A 13,031-nucleotide genomic window follows, 5' to 3' on the forward strand; every position below is an offset into this window, starting at 1 on the left:
TTACGACGTCAGAATAGTTGCCCCTCAGCGTTGCCAAAACATCAAAATAGTTAGTAAGTGAGAAATTTTTAAAATGTCAACTATTTGTCAAACTATTATATTAACAGTAAATACACTTAGTTTTAAGATTACTGCAACACACTAAAATACATAAGAAAACATTTTAATACAAAATTATACATTCTAAATTTTAAATTTACCACTTTTAGAGCATTAATAGTAAAAATGTCCCGCCATTATTTCTTGTTCAAAATAATCTATCTTATATGAAAGCTTATCAGCTTTCTATAGACTATTTAGTTCTTTTGGCATAGCACAATCACAATACACAACAATAATTAGTTTTCAAAGCTATTAATCTAAATTTAATATGTATTTATAAACACAATCTATTAATATATAATATATTATGATCAAATTGTGTAAGAAATCAAAACATAAACAAAAGTCTTACTCTAAAAAAATGGCAACTCTTTAAAACAATTTTGCCACACGCTGAACTGTCAAAAAATTTGAAGTATTCCTGTATCAGGTGCGTACAATTGTCTAATATATTTAAATAAAAATTATAATATAATTCTAAAATTCCCAATATAATGATGATTAAATTTTTCTGCTTATTATACCATGTTGACGCCTATGAAAACTCGATGAGCAGTTCCGTATGGGTTTCGTATTATTAGCTGTGTTATGAAAATTTGAACTATAAGGTTGACGTTCTGGAAATTTTAAATATAAGCGACGTCACTTTATATAAATTGTGACGTGCACGCATTTTTATATGAAAAATACTATACATATCTACCTAACCTTATTCGCTCCGTGCGTGACCATGGTAGGGGTACCTTGAAACGATGCCAGCGTGCGTAGCGGCGAAATATGACAAAATTGGAATCATGGAATCTTTTTACGCATACATTTTATCAAAAATGTGTGCAAATACATGTTGCGTATTTAATTGTGCTAATAATAGCAAAAATAGGAAGTGTAGTTTTTATAGGTTCTCAAAGATTGCATATAAATTAGAGAAAAGAAAAAGATGGATCCGTGCTATTAATATGAAAAAGTAAATATCACATAATTTCATTTTTATGCAATTGAAATAGGAAATATTTAAATAATTTACCTTAAATGATATTTTATAAGGCTTCAAGCTAACTGCAGAGTGCCTGATGACTTTAGCTTTTATATCATACCTTTTACTATTACTGTTTTTAATTATATGCTCTTTCACGTGAAAAACTTGATTTGCCAGTACTAGATTTTTCCCTTTCTCTTCCGTTTGGGGTTAAAAAGATATATTATGGTGAATTTTGAGAAACCCCGTTTTTAATACTACATTTATTGTGTACAAAAACAAAAAATATAATTAAAAAGTTAATTAAAAATAATTGTCAATTTCGCCTGTATTTAACAATGTCAAACATATGTCATATGTTTAACCTGAAAATTGGTAGGTCCAAAACAGTCAGATGAAGGCGGTAGGTGTCACGTCAGTCACGCACGGAGCGAATAAAGAAACCTTTATATATAAATAATATAGTAACAAGTTTTACTTAGGGTGGACATTTTGTGCACACCCACATTTAACTCAAGATATTCATTTTATTTTCAAAAATATCGGTAAAACCAAATCAACATTCGATAAAGGGCTGTCTTTTTAACATTAAATAGTTTTTGAAACATTTTGGAACACATAATAAATATTAGGGAATACCAATTAGGTGGACATTTTTTACCCACCAATGGGCGTTTAAGGGTTAGCAACGTTATTCGGTGGGTATGAATCTCGCGGGTATCCCCGCTTTTACCTTTTTTCTTTGAATAATTTATCAGTCTGCCTCAGCTCTTTCCATGTCTTTGTCTTCTGCGGCTTGCATCCAATTATTCTAACACGCTTCAGGTCGTCAGTCCATTTAGTTGGTGGGCGTCCTCTGCTCCGTATTGCTTCTTGCCTTGCTCCACTCTACAATACGTTTTGTCCATCGGTTGTCTGATAATCTGGCGACGGGCCCTGCCCAATTCCATTTTAACGACCCGATTTTTTCGATAGCGTCTGTTGATTTTGTTCTACGACGTATTTCTTGGTTTGCGATTCTGTCTCTCAGGGAGACACCCAACATCTGGCGCGCCATAGCCATCGGAGTCACGCGAATCATATTATTAACTACCTTTTTTGCGAGTGTTAATGTTTCCGCTCCATAAGTGAGTACAGGTAACACACATTGGTCAAAGATTTTCCTTTTGAGAAAACAATTTCCTCATATGTCTGGTTATCTCTGCCCAACCGAATTTTATATCCTAGGTACTTATACGATGTAGTCTGCACAATATCCCTTCCATCAACAGCAATATTTCGATTTAGCACCAGGTTAGTCATTATTTGTGTCTTGTTAATATTAATCTTTAGTCCAACCTCCAAGGAAGCGTGATATAATTTTTCAAACATTATTATTGCATTTCCATACGATCGGCTATAAGGACGATGTCATCTGCAAATCTCAAATGACTGAGCTTCTCTCCATTTATGGTGATACCATGCTCGTTCAGATGTGTCTTCTTACAAGTATGTTCTAAAAGCGTCGTGAATAGCTTTGGAGACGGCAAGGAGACTATATACAGCGAGGAGTACGGCAGTATACAGAACTCCTCCTTGTACACAGAATATATTTGTTTCTTGTTCAGATAGTCTTACACTAGCTGTGGCATTTTGGTAGATATATTTGATTATGTTAATGTAGCGATGGTTTATTCGCCATTCTGTCAATGCTTTTAACATTTTCTGATGGCTTATGGTATCGAATGCTTTCTTGTAGTCGACAAATATCAGTGCCAATGGTTTTTTGTATTCTACAGACTTCTCTATCAGGTTCTTTATCACTAGTAAATGGTCGTTAGTGCTATGTCCCGATCTAAATCCAGTTGGTTCTCTAAGCAGATAGAAGTCTAATTTAGCGTCCAGTCTTTTTTTGATCATTTTTGTGAAAAGTTTATATATGTGTGAAAGCAAACTGATAGGACGGTAGTTTTTTAAATCTGTTATGTCTCCTTGCTTGTGTAATTAAGTAATGACTCCATTATTCCATTGAGAAGGAGTTTTTCCTTGGTAGATGCATTCGGTGAAAAGCTTGGCCAAAGCCTGGATAATTTTATTTCCACCTAGTTTGATCGCTTCGATCACTACAGTAGATAAGGAAGCGGGGTCCTGAATCACTTTGGTAACCTGTCCATCAGGGTCTCCGATGCGAAGGTATCGATGCCATGATTTGACCTTGGGGGTGTACAAGAAGTACAAGAAGTGATCGACAATGACCAGAGGGTTGTAAGAACTGGTCGCTTATCGCTTGATCTCTTCTTCTTTCCCGAAGAAGTGATCGACAATGACCAGAGGGTCGTAAGAACTAGTCGCTTATCTCTAGATCTCTTCTTCTCAGCCGAAGAATTGTCACCTACGTTACCTGTATGTTTTTACACCTGTCTCACTTGTCTCTTCTTTGTCTTACCTGTCCTGAAGAAGTAAAAGAATCGGTCGACAATGACCAGAGGGGGTGTCTTTGAGTGGAACGGACCACCTTGTATGTCGAGTGCAAAACTCATCGCTTATCGCTTCATCTCCTCTTCTTTTCGTTAAATTTGTACAGGGTGATCGAAAAAATAAATTTTGTATTGAGACTTGGAAATATTTTAGGTGTTGTTGCGTCAAAAATTTTTTTTGTGTACGATGCTTAGATATATCTGTATAGCCTGCCTAGCCTAGCCTGCCTAGTCTTATCTTTACAAACTTGTAGGAAAAGGAAAAATAACTATGTATCACATAAATGCTTTAATGTGTATATATATATTTTAATGATATATGTGGGTAGATGTAAATAAAACAATATTGATACTATAAATTTTATTTGTTTTGAAACAAGTTATTTATTTTAAATAAATGTATCCAGCAAAATTTTGTCAGTAATCAAGATGTGTCTTGAGGTGTACATGCTAGACGAGTTTTATTCAAGGCTCTCAACTTTTAACAATTGGAAGGGGAATAAATCTGAAATAGAGTTAGCTGCTTGTGGATTTTACTTTCTCCAAGTGGAAGATATAGTAAAGTGTTTCAAGTGTGGCGTAGAGATTTACAAATGGGAATCAAATGACAATATAATCGAAGATCACAAAAAATTTAGTCCCGATTGTGCCTTTGTAGAAAGAGTTTATCCCATTTTTCAGAGAATCAACGACAACAACAAATAAATTGTGAGTGAGAACAATAAATATGCCTGTTCCTGTGAAACATAAATGTCCAAAGTGTGGGGGTGACACTGAAGAACGAAATGACCTGTGTATAAATTGTGAATTGGAAGAGGTGTACAAGGAAGAGAGTGGTGCTAAAAATATACCTAGTAGAATGTATGTAAAGAGACAGAGACCGCAAAAATAATGTAATCGCATGATAAAAAATTAGAATAATAAAATAGCTGTAAATATAACATAAAGCTCATTTTTATTTTGCCCTTTGAATATGCCTGTACCTGTGACATATAAATGTACAAAGTGTGGTGGTGAAACTGAGATTCCAAATACACTTTGTGTAAATTGTTACTTAAAAAGTATATTTAGACAATTTGGTGGTGACAAAAATAACCCAAGTCATCTATTTATCCAAAAATAAGTATGCCTGTACCAGTAAAGTATAAATGTCCAAAGTGTGGTGGGGAGACTGAAATATCTAATAGGAATTGTATAAACTGTGACTACATAGAATATTTGAGATCCAGATCTGGTGCTAAAAATATACCAAGTAGTATGTTTGGTGAAATGTGAGGTCAGTTGTCTGAAGAAGAGAAAAAATATATAAAGACTTATATTTAGAATAACTATGTATTAATTTGTAAATCGTCTACGAGTACGCTACCAATATGTTAAACGCTGTCATTAATAAATTACCTTTCGAAATGCACATCCCTGGAGGTTATAGGTTTTGTGGACCCGGCACCAAATTACAGAAACGACTAGCACGAGGAGATAGGGGAATAAATGGATTAGACGAGGCGTGTCGTGAACATGATATTGCATATTCTCAAAATAAAGATCTATCCGAACGACATAAGGCTGATAAGATTCTAGGTGAAAAAGCTCTTGAACAGTTTCGATCGAAAAATACAGCATTTTCAGAAAAGTTGGCAGCACTTGGTGTAGCTGGTGCAATGAAAGCAAAAGTGAAATTAGGTATGGGTCTAGGTTCTACTAAATATAAAGCTGTAACAAAAAGTTGTAATAAAGAATTGAACAAAGCTAAAAATAATTTAGAAAAACTAACTGAAAATATAGACCATTGTACTTTATTACTCCAAGGATTAACTATTTCCAAATCAAGTAAACGCAAACAAAATGTAAAAAAAAATAAACAAAAAATACAACAAAAGCTTTTAAATCATAAAAGAGCAAAACAATTAGAAAATAATATGGATGTGGACATTACAGATGATTTTGTTGATGATGATGATGACCTTCTTTCCAAAAGAAGAGAAAAACGAAAAATAATTGATGACAATGTAGTTGGTGTCAAAAAAGCAAAAATCAACTTAAATTACTTATTAAACAATACCCAAAAAAGAAAACGAGACATAAACAATGAAGATGAGGATGATGATGATCCAGTTAAGAAAAAAGTTAAGATATAATAAGTAAATTGTATTAAATTAAAAAATATAATAAAAAAATATGTAGATACTATATATATATACGCACATATACCAATAACTAATTCAGTCTGATCTGTATCGTTGTTAATAAGCTGTGTGTTAACAGTTCAACAGCGAAAAAGTAAAACAGTGAAATGGGAGTTAAGAGTTGTGTTGTTGAATTCCATACTAAGCAAAGAGACAATGCCAGGACAAGACTCTTCACGAGAGAATTTAGTAGGTATCGGCAAAGAGATGAGGGTGTTCAAGCACAACAACTAGGGAGGCTTAACCATTTAGAACCCCATAGAGATGCCGATTACCCATTGGGAAGGAGACCGCTACCATTTCCAATCGAAGGAATCAACCACGTTCGAAGACAGTAATTTTAAAAATTTTTTATGTAATTAATAATAATTAATATATGCTACATTTTCTATTGTCGTTTTTTTTTTTTTAACAAATACTTGTTGTTGTGTGTATTATGGGTAGTTGGTTGGAAACAGTCAAGATGGTTGGTAATAAGAAAAAGACAAGAAACAGCACTAAAAGAAAGGTCACATCCTCCTCCTCATCTTCTAAAAGAAAAATTTCAAAGCAAAAGTCATTTAGTTTATTGAGAGTAATTCGAGACATTAGAAAGAAACTATTGGAAAGCAAACCAAGAACGTTAAGGGAAGCTATTCAACAAGCATTACGAATTGTGAAATCCTACAAAAACATTAAAAAACCACGTGGTCGAGTAATCCAAGTTCCAAAAACTGGGGGTATATTACCTCTAATACCGATATTTGCTGGGTTGAGCGCATTGGGCACTATTGCTGGGGGTACATCAGCTATCGTTAAAACTATTAACGAAGCAAAAGCAGCTAAAGAAGATTTACTCGAAAAACAACGTCATAATCGTAAAATGGAAGCACTGGCAATTGGAAAAGGTTTATACTTGAAACCATATAAAAGTGGAATGGGTATTTTTTTATGAATAAGAAAATGGATCAAATAAAAATTCCAAAACATGCTTTGACAAATGTAGAGTTACAAAAATATGCAAAATTAATGAAAATCCCACATTTTAGAGGTGTAATGATGAGAAATGGGTTTCCGAAAAAAATTTGGCAACATGAGAGTGGAATTATTAATTTAGACAATAAAGACGGTCCTGGAACTCATTGGACAGCTTACAAGAAGAATAAATCCAAAGTCGTATATTTTGATAGTTTTGGTAATCTGAGACCACCGTTGGAAGCTATATCATACTTTAATTCAAATGGTTATTCTCAAATTGTTTATAATCATAAAATTTATCAAACTTATAACACTGTAAATTGTGGACAATTGTGTTTAGATTTTTTAAATAAATACCCTTTTTAAAAGAATATTCTTTTATTTACTCTATGATTATCGTTTGAACATGTCGTACACTTTTGTGTTATCTGGAAGAGAATCGGTGTTATCAACAAAAATTTACCCACCAATTATTTTAAACGAAAATGAACAGTATGTACTAGGTTTAATAGATTTCATGTCATACAATACAATTCCAAATGTAGACCAAACAAACAACAAGTTTTATATAGATGGTTACGATATAACGATTCCACATGGTTCTTATGAAGTCGAAGATCTTTCAAATTATTTAACTGAAAAAATAACTGAATTAGAATTAAAAGTAGATCAAACACCAGATAAAGATGATACAGAAATTAATAAAGGAAAGAGTCAAGAAAAAAATAATACAATTGGTAAAGGTGTGCCTAGAAAAAATCATAATATAGATCAACCTACAAGTTTGATATTGAGAATTAATAACAATACACTCAAATGTGAAATAAAAAGCAACAAAGTAATCCATTTTGAAAAACCAAATACCATTGCTCCCTTATTGGGATTTACACCAAAACGGCTCTCACCTTTAAAGACTCATGTAGCTGAGAATCCTGTGCATATCACAAAGGTTAATTCTATTTGTGTGGAATGTAATCTAATCACTAATTCATACGTCAATGAAAACCAAGGTCATATCATCCACATGTTTTATCCAAATGTCTTACCGGGTTACAAAATTGTGGAAATTCCAAAAAAGGTAATTTATTTACCTGTCACAAATAGATATATTGATGAAATTTTCATTAAAATAGTTGACCAGGACGGTAATCTTGTTAATTTCACACGAGAAGTTATTACGTTAAGACTACATTTAAAAAAAGTATAAATAATGGTTTTAATTTACAACTGTAGCAAATTTAATCCAGGTGGGGACAGTGTATATAATATTAAGAGTGTTGATAAAAACATTAGTGACAAGCAGACTCTCAAATCGTTGACAACAGAAAACAAAGTCTTTTTAACCTCACTAGGATTTAAAATAAAACACAACAACTACGACAGTGACAGGGAAAAAGAAAAGAAATACTTGGTGTAGAATAAAGTTTTTTATTAATACTAGAATACTAGGGATTTTCTTGAGGTGTACTTGTAAGAAGAGTGAATATGAGTTTTAACATTTTAAATATTGGAGATCGTGTATTGGTTGACAATTCAGTTGTGAGTCGAGAAATGCACAGTCATTTACCCTATGCCAATGCAACTTTTAATCATTGTGATGAAATAAGAATACCAATTCAGACTCAAGATATATACACCCTACCTTCTGAGAGTTATCTGTATATTGAAGGACGTTTAACGAATGATGGGAAAGAAAGCAATACTTTGCGCTTTATTAATAATGGTTTGATGCATTTATTTGATGAAATACGATATGAAATTGGAGGCTGTGTAATAGATAGAGTGAGAAATTTAGGTATAACAACGACAATGAAAAACTATGCTTCGTTCACACAAACTGAATCTAATCGATACAACTGTATAGGTTGGAGTATTAATGACACACCAACAGTTGCTGATAAAGCAGGAAATTTTAATGTTTGTATTCCACTCAAACTTGTACTGGGATTTTTTGAAGATTTTACAAAAATTCTTATTAACATACGCCAAGAACTCGTATTGATAAGAAGTTCAACTGATTTAAATGCAGTAATGTCTACAGTAGAAACTGAACTGAAACCAAAAGTGGAAATATTTAAATTAATATGGAAAATGCCTCATATTCAAGTGTCCGATTCAGAAAAGTTACGTTTATATAAATTTATTGAAAATGGGTCCAGTTTGGAGCTTGCATATAGAAGCTGGGAATATCATGAAATTCCTCTACTGCCTCAGACAATGAAATTTAACTGGAATGTAAAAACTACCAGTCTATTGGAGAGACCACGATTTGTTTTGTTTGCATTACAAACTGCCAAAAAGAATGCAATAAAAGAAGAGAACAGCTATTTTGATCACTGTAATCTTACAAACTTAAAGCTATTTCTAAATTCTGAAATGTACCCGTATGACAATTTGAACTTGAACTTTAGTAAAAGACATTATGCCCTTGCATATGAAATGTATGCACAATTTCAACCGTCGTACTATTACAAATCCATAGGAGATCCATGCCTTACTATGTTACAATTCTGTGCTGTTGCTCCGATATTTGTTATTGATTGCAGCAGACAAAATGAATCAATTAAGTCAGGAAGTGTCGATATGAGAATAGAAATAGAAACTAATAAGAATATACCAGCTAACACAACTGCTTATTGTATAATTATACATGACCGTATTGTTAATTACAATCCTCTAACCAATGTAGTTCAAATGTTTTAACTGTAGTTCATCTAATGAAGCAAATCTTTGGGTTTTTAAGTATAAATAAAAAGTTAAAAAAAAAGTTTACTCTTATTTAACACCCTGTACACAATAAATATTTTCATAACCTTGTTGACATAAGTGTCTAATTGGGGGCTAGACTAGTACCAAATCTGAAAGCTGTTCAAGACCTGTTCGAGACCTGTTCAAGACCTGTTCAAGACCTGTTCAAGACCTGTTCGAGACCTGTTCAAGACCTGTTCGAGACCTGTTCTAGACCTGTTCAAGACCTGTTCGAGACCTGTTCAAAGCTGTTCAAGACCTGTTCAAGACCTGTTCAAGACCTGTTCGAGACCTGTTCAAGACCTGTTCGAGACCTGTTCAAGACCTGTTCAAGACCTGTTCAAAGCTGTTCAAGACCTGTTCAAGACCTGTTCAAGACCTGTTCTAGACCTGTTCAAGACCTGTTCAAGACCTGTTCAAAGCTGATCAGGACCTGTTTAAGACCTGTTCAGAAGTTAAGCGAATACCTACATTTTACGATGAATAAAGATTTGAAAAGACAACTTATAACTAAACGGAGAAACATCCAAAGTAAATTAAGACAATTAAAACAAGGACAAATAATCCAAGAAGATTTATTTAATCCAATTACAAAACACTTGAAAAATATCGAGAACAAGTTAAATAGTTCACAAAATTCCAGTCCAGAAAATGAAACAAAAAACGATGAACCTTTAAGGTACATTAAAAACGATGATGACGATAATGAAACTACTGACTTTGAAACAAGTGAAATCAAACAATCGATATTGGACAACATTGAAGTGGATGATATAAAAGAACAGATTAAAAATGATAAACACTCTGAAAATCGATTTGAAGATATTGCTAACCAGGCGCGTGTAGACTACTGGGATCAATATGATCCATTGCCTAGGAAATATATTACAAATATGCACGCTGATGTTCTAAACAAAGAATTTGATCATAAATATGGAATTCGATTTGATGAAACATCTGAAAAGCTACTGATTGGGAATTCTGAAATAGATTTAGATGGTGCTGATATTCTTTTAAAAAAGAAAAGGTACAGAGGAACACCAGGTTTATATGAGCTTTTGTTTAAGAAATATCCAGCTAGTTTTACAGATGAAGATGAGAATAACTATAAAAAGATAGTTGTAGCGACGAATGCTCACAGAAGGCATTACAGATTAAGTAAACAGATAGATGGTAGTAGATTAGAAAAATATAAAAAAATAATTGCACCAATAACAGAAGGTAAAGGATTGGTTATGAAAGTAAACAACAATAAAATCGATTACGTCCACTGGGATGATCCAAATGAACTTGTAGAGCGATTACGTTTATTACTATCTTCACAGCTAGCTGGCCATACAGGACATACAAATGAAATAAATTCAATTATTGAAGAACTAAAAGAGGCAAACATTATAGAATAAATATCATGTATGTTAAAAGAGATATCGTTAATGAGTTACACAAACCTGCAAGAATTAACTTTAAAAGACGAAGAATTATTATAAAATCTCTTAATGATTTGTTCCAAGCCGACTTGATTGATATGCAAAAATATTCAAATACAAACAGAAATTTCAAATATATTTTGGTTGTAATAAATTGTTTTTCAAAATTTTTATGGGCTTTACCACTAAAAAATAAATCAGGTGTTGAAGTAGCCAAATGTATGGAGTATGTGTTTAAACAGCAAAAACCAAATAATCTTCAAACAGATATGGGAACTGAATTTTTTAATCCACATATGAAAAAATTGATGAAAAAATATAATATTAATCATTACAATGTATACAGTGAGAAAAAGGCTGCGATTGCTGAGCGAGTTATTCGCACGATTAAATCAATGATTTGGAAACAGTTTAGTTTCAACGGTACCTACAAATGGATTGATAATTTACAACAAGTTGTTAATGAATACAACAATAAAGTTCACAGAACAATAGGAATGAAACCAGTGGATGTTAAGAAGAAGCATGAAAAACTATTGTTAAACACCGTATACAATCACATTAAAATTGTCGATTTGGAAAGTCAAAAATTTCATATTGGTGATCATGTACGCATTTCAAAACATCGAGGAGTTTTTGACAAAAAATACAATCCAAATTGGTCTAATGAAATTTTCACTGTTTATAAAATAAAACTGGGAAACCCTATTACATATTATTTAAAAGACTATAAAGGTGAAGAAATTCTTGGGGGATTTTATAAGGACCAGTTACAAAAAGTTAAACATAAAGACAGTTATTTAGTTGAAAAGGTATTAAAGAGAAAGAAAAATAAAATTTTTGTCAAGTGGTTAGGTTTTGATAGTTCTCACAACTCATGGATAGATAAAAGTGACGCAATATAATAAAGAGGGGATAGAAAAATATGTAAAAGACGTTCCACTTGCAAGATTTTGTTTGTTGTTAGAGAATATCGAGAGAGTGAAAACATGTTCATTGTGGATATCCAAGGTTTCTCTTTTCCTGGGGAAGATGTATTTCTTTGTAGGGAAATTGCTATTTTAGATCCTACTACAGAAAACATTATACACAGAATGGTTGTTTTACCAGTAACAGAAGCAATGATAAATAAGTCATATATAAAATGTATCGAACAACAATGTGTTCAAAACCATGGTTTAAATTGGCAATCTTGGCATTTTTGTGATACTCATCTAAAATATGAAGAAATTTCAAAATTTTTACACGACAACGTATTAGACGAAACAATATTGGTAAGAAATCATGAAACAAAAAAATATTTGGAAAAATTCATGGAAAATCGCATTGATTGTGTACAAGATGAACCTAATATACTTTCCGATGAGACTATGAATCATATTTTTAAATCACATCCATGTTTTCAACATAACAATGAAAATTTACAATGTGCTCTAAACAATGTATTTAATATTCATTATTGGTATAAATATTGTAGAAAGTGTTGACAATAAAAAAATAAAAATTAAAAATAGTCTTTTATTAATAGATACACACAAGACATTTATTTTCAAATTGATACCAGACATGAAGCTTGTAAAACAAAAGACTACGCTTGATGTGGAGAATAATTTATTGGAACCAATTGAGAATAAGTTTAAAAAGCATGGAGTTTTGTTCCCTTCAACTATTCGATGTATTATAGTTGGCCCTTCAAATTGTGGTAAGACCAATGTGATGATAAGTCTATTGGAACATGCTAATGGATTAAAATTTGAAAATGTGTATATTTACTCAAAATCATTAATGCAACCAAAGTACAAATATTTAGAAACTTTGCTAGAACCAATTAAAGGAATAGGATATTATACTTACAGTGGAAGTACGGATATAATGCACCCATCTGAAGCGAAGCCCAATTCAATTTTTATCTTTGATGATGTTGCTTGTGACAACCAAGATGTTATTCGAGAATACTTTAGCATGTCTCGTCATTCTCAGGTGGATCCATTTTATTTGAGTCAGAGTTATGCAAAAATACCTAAACACCTTATAAGAGACAATGCAAATATTTTAATTGTATTCAAACAAGACGATTTAAACCTAAAACACATTTACAATGACCACGTCGGAACAGATATGACTTTTGAAGATTTAAAAAAAATATGTTCAATATGCTGGAAAGAGAATTATGGATTCTTAT

At 32.3% G+C, this 13,031-nt stretch overlaps 1 protein-coding gene across 2 annotated transcripts in view; it reads right to left on the bottom strand.

Annotated features, from left to right (window-relative positions):
• Nucleotides 1-13,031, bottom strand: part of LOC140447388 (cyclic GMP-AMP synthase-like receptor) — a 73,823-nt gene that overhangs the window by 5,784 nt on the left and 55,008 nt on the right. The gene's annotated exons all lie outside the window — the stretch shown is intronic.

The sequence above is a fragment of the Diabrotica undecimpunctata genome, chromosome 8, assembly GCF_040954645.1.
Source record: "Diabrotica undecimpunctata isolate CICGRU chromosome 8, icDiaUnde3, whole genome shotgun sequence".
Taxonomy (NCBI): Eukaryota; Metazoa; Arthropoda; class Insecta; order Coleoptera; family Chrysomelidae; genus Diabrotica; species Diabrotica undecimpunctata.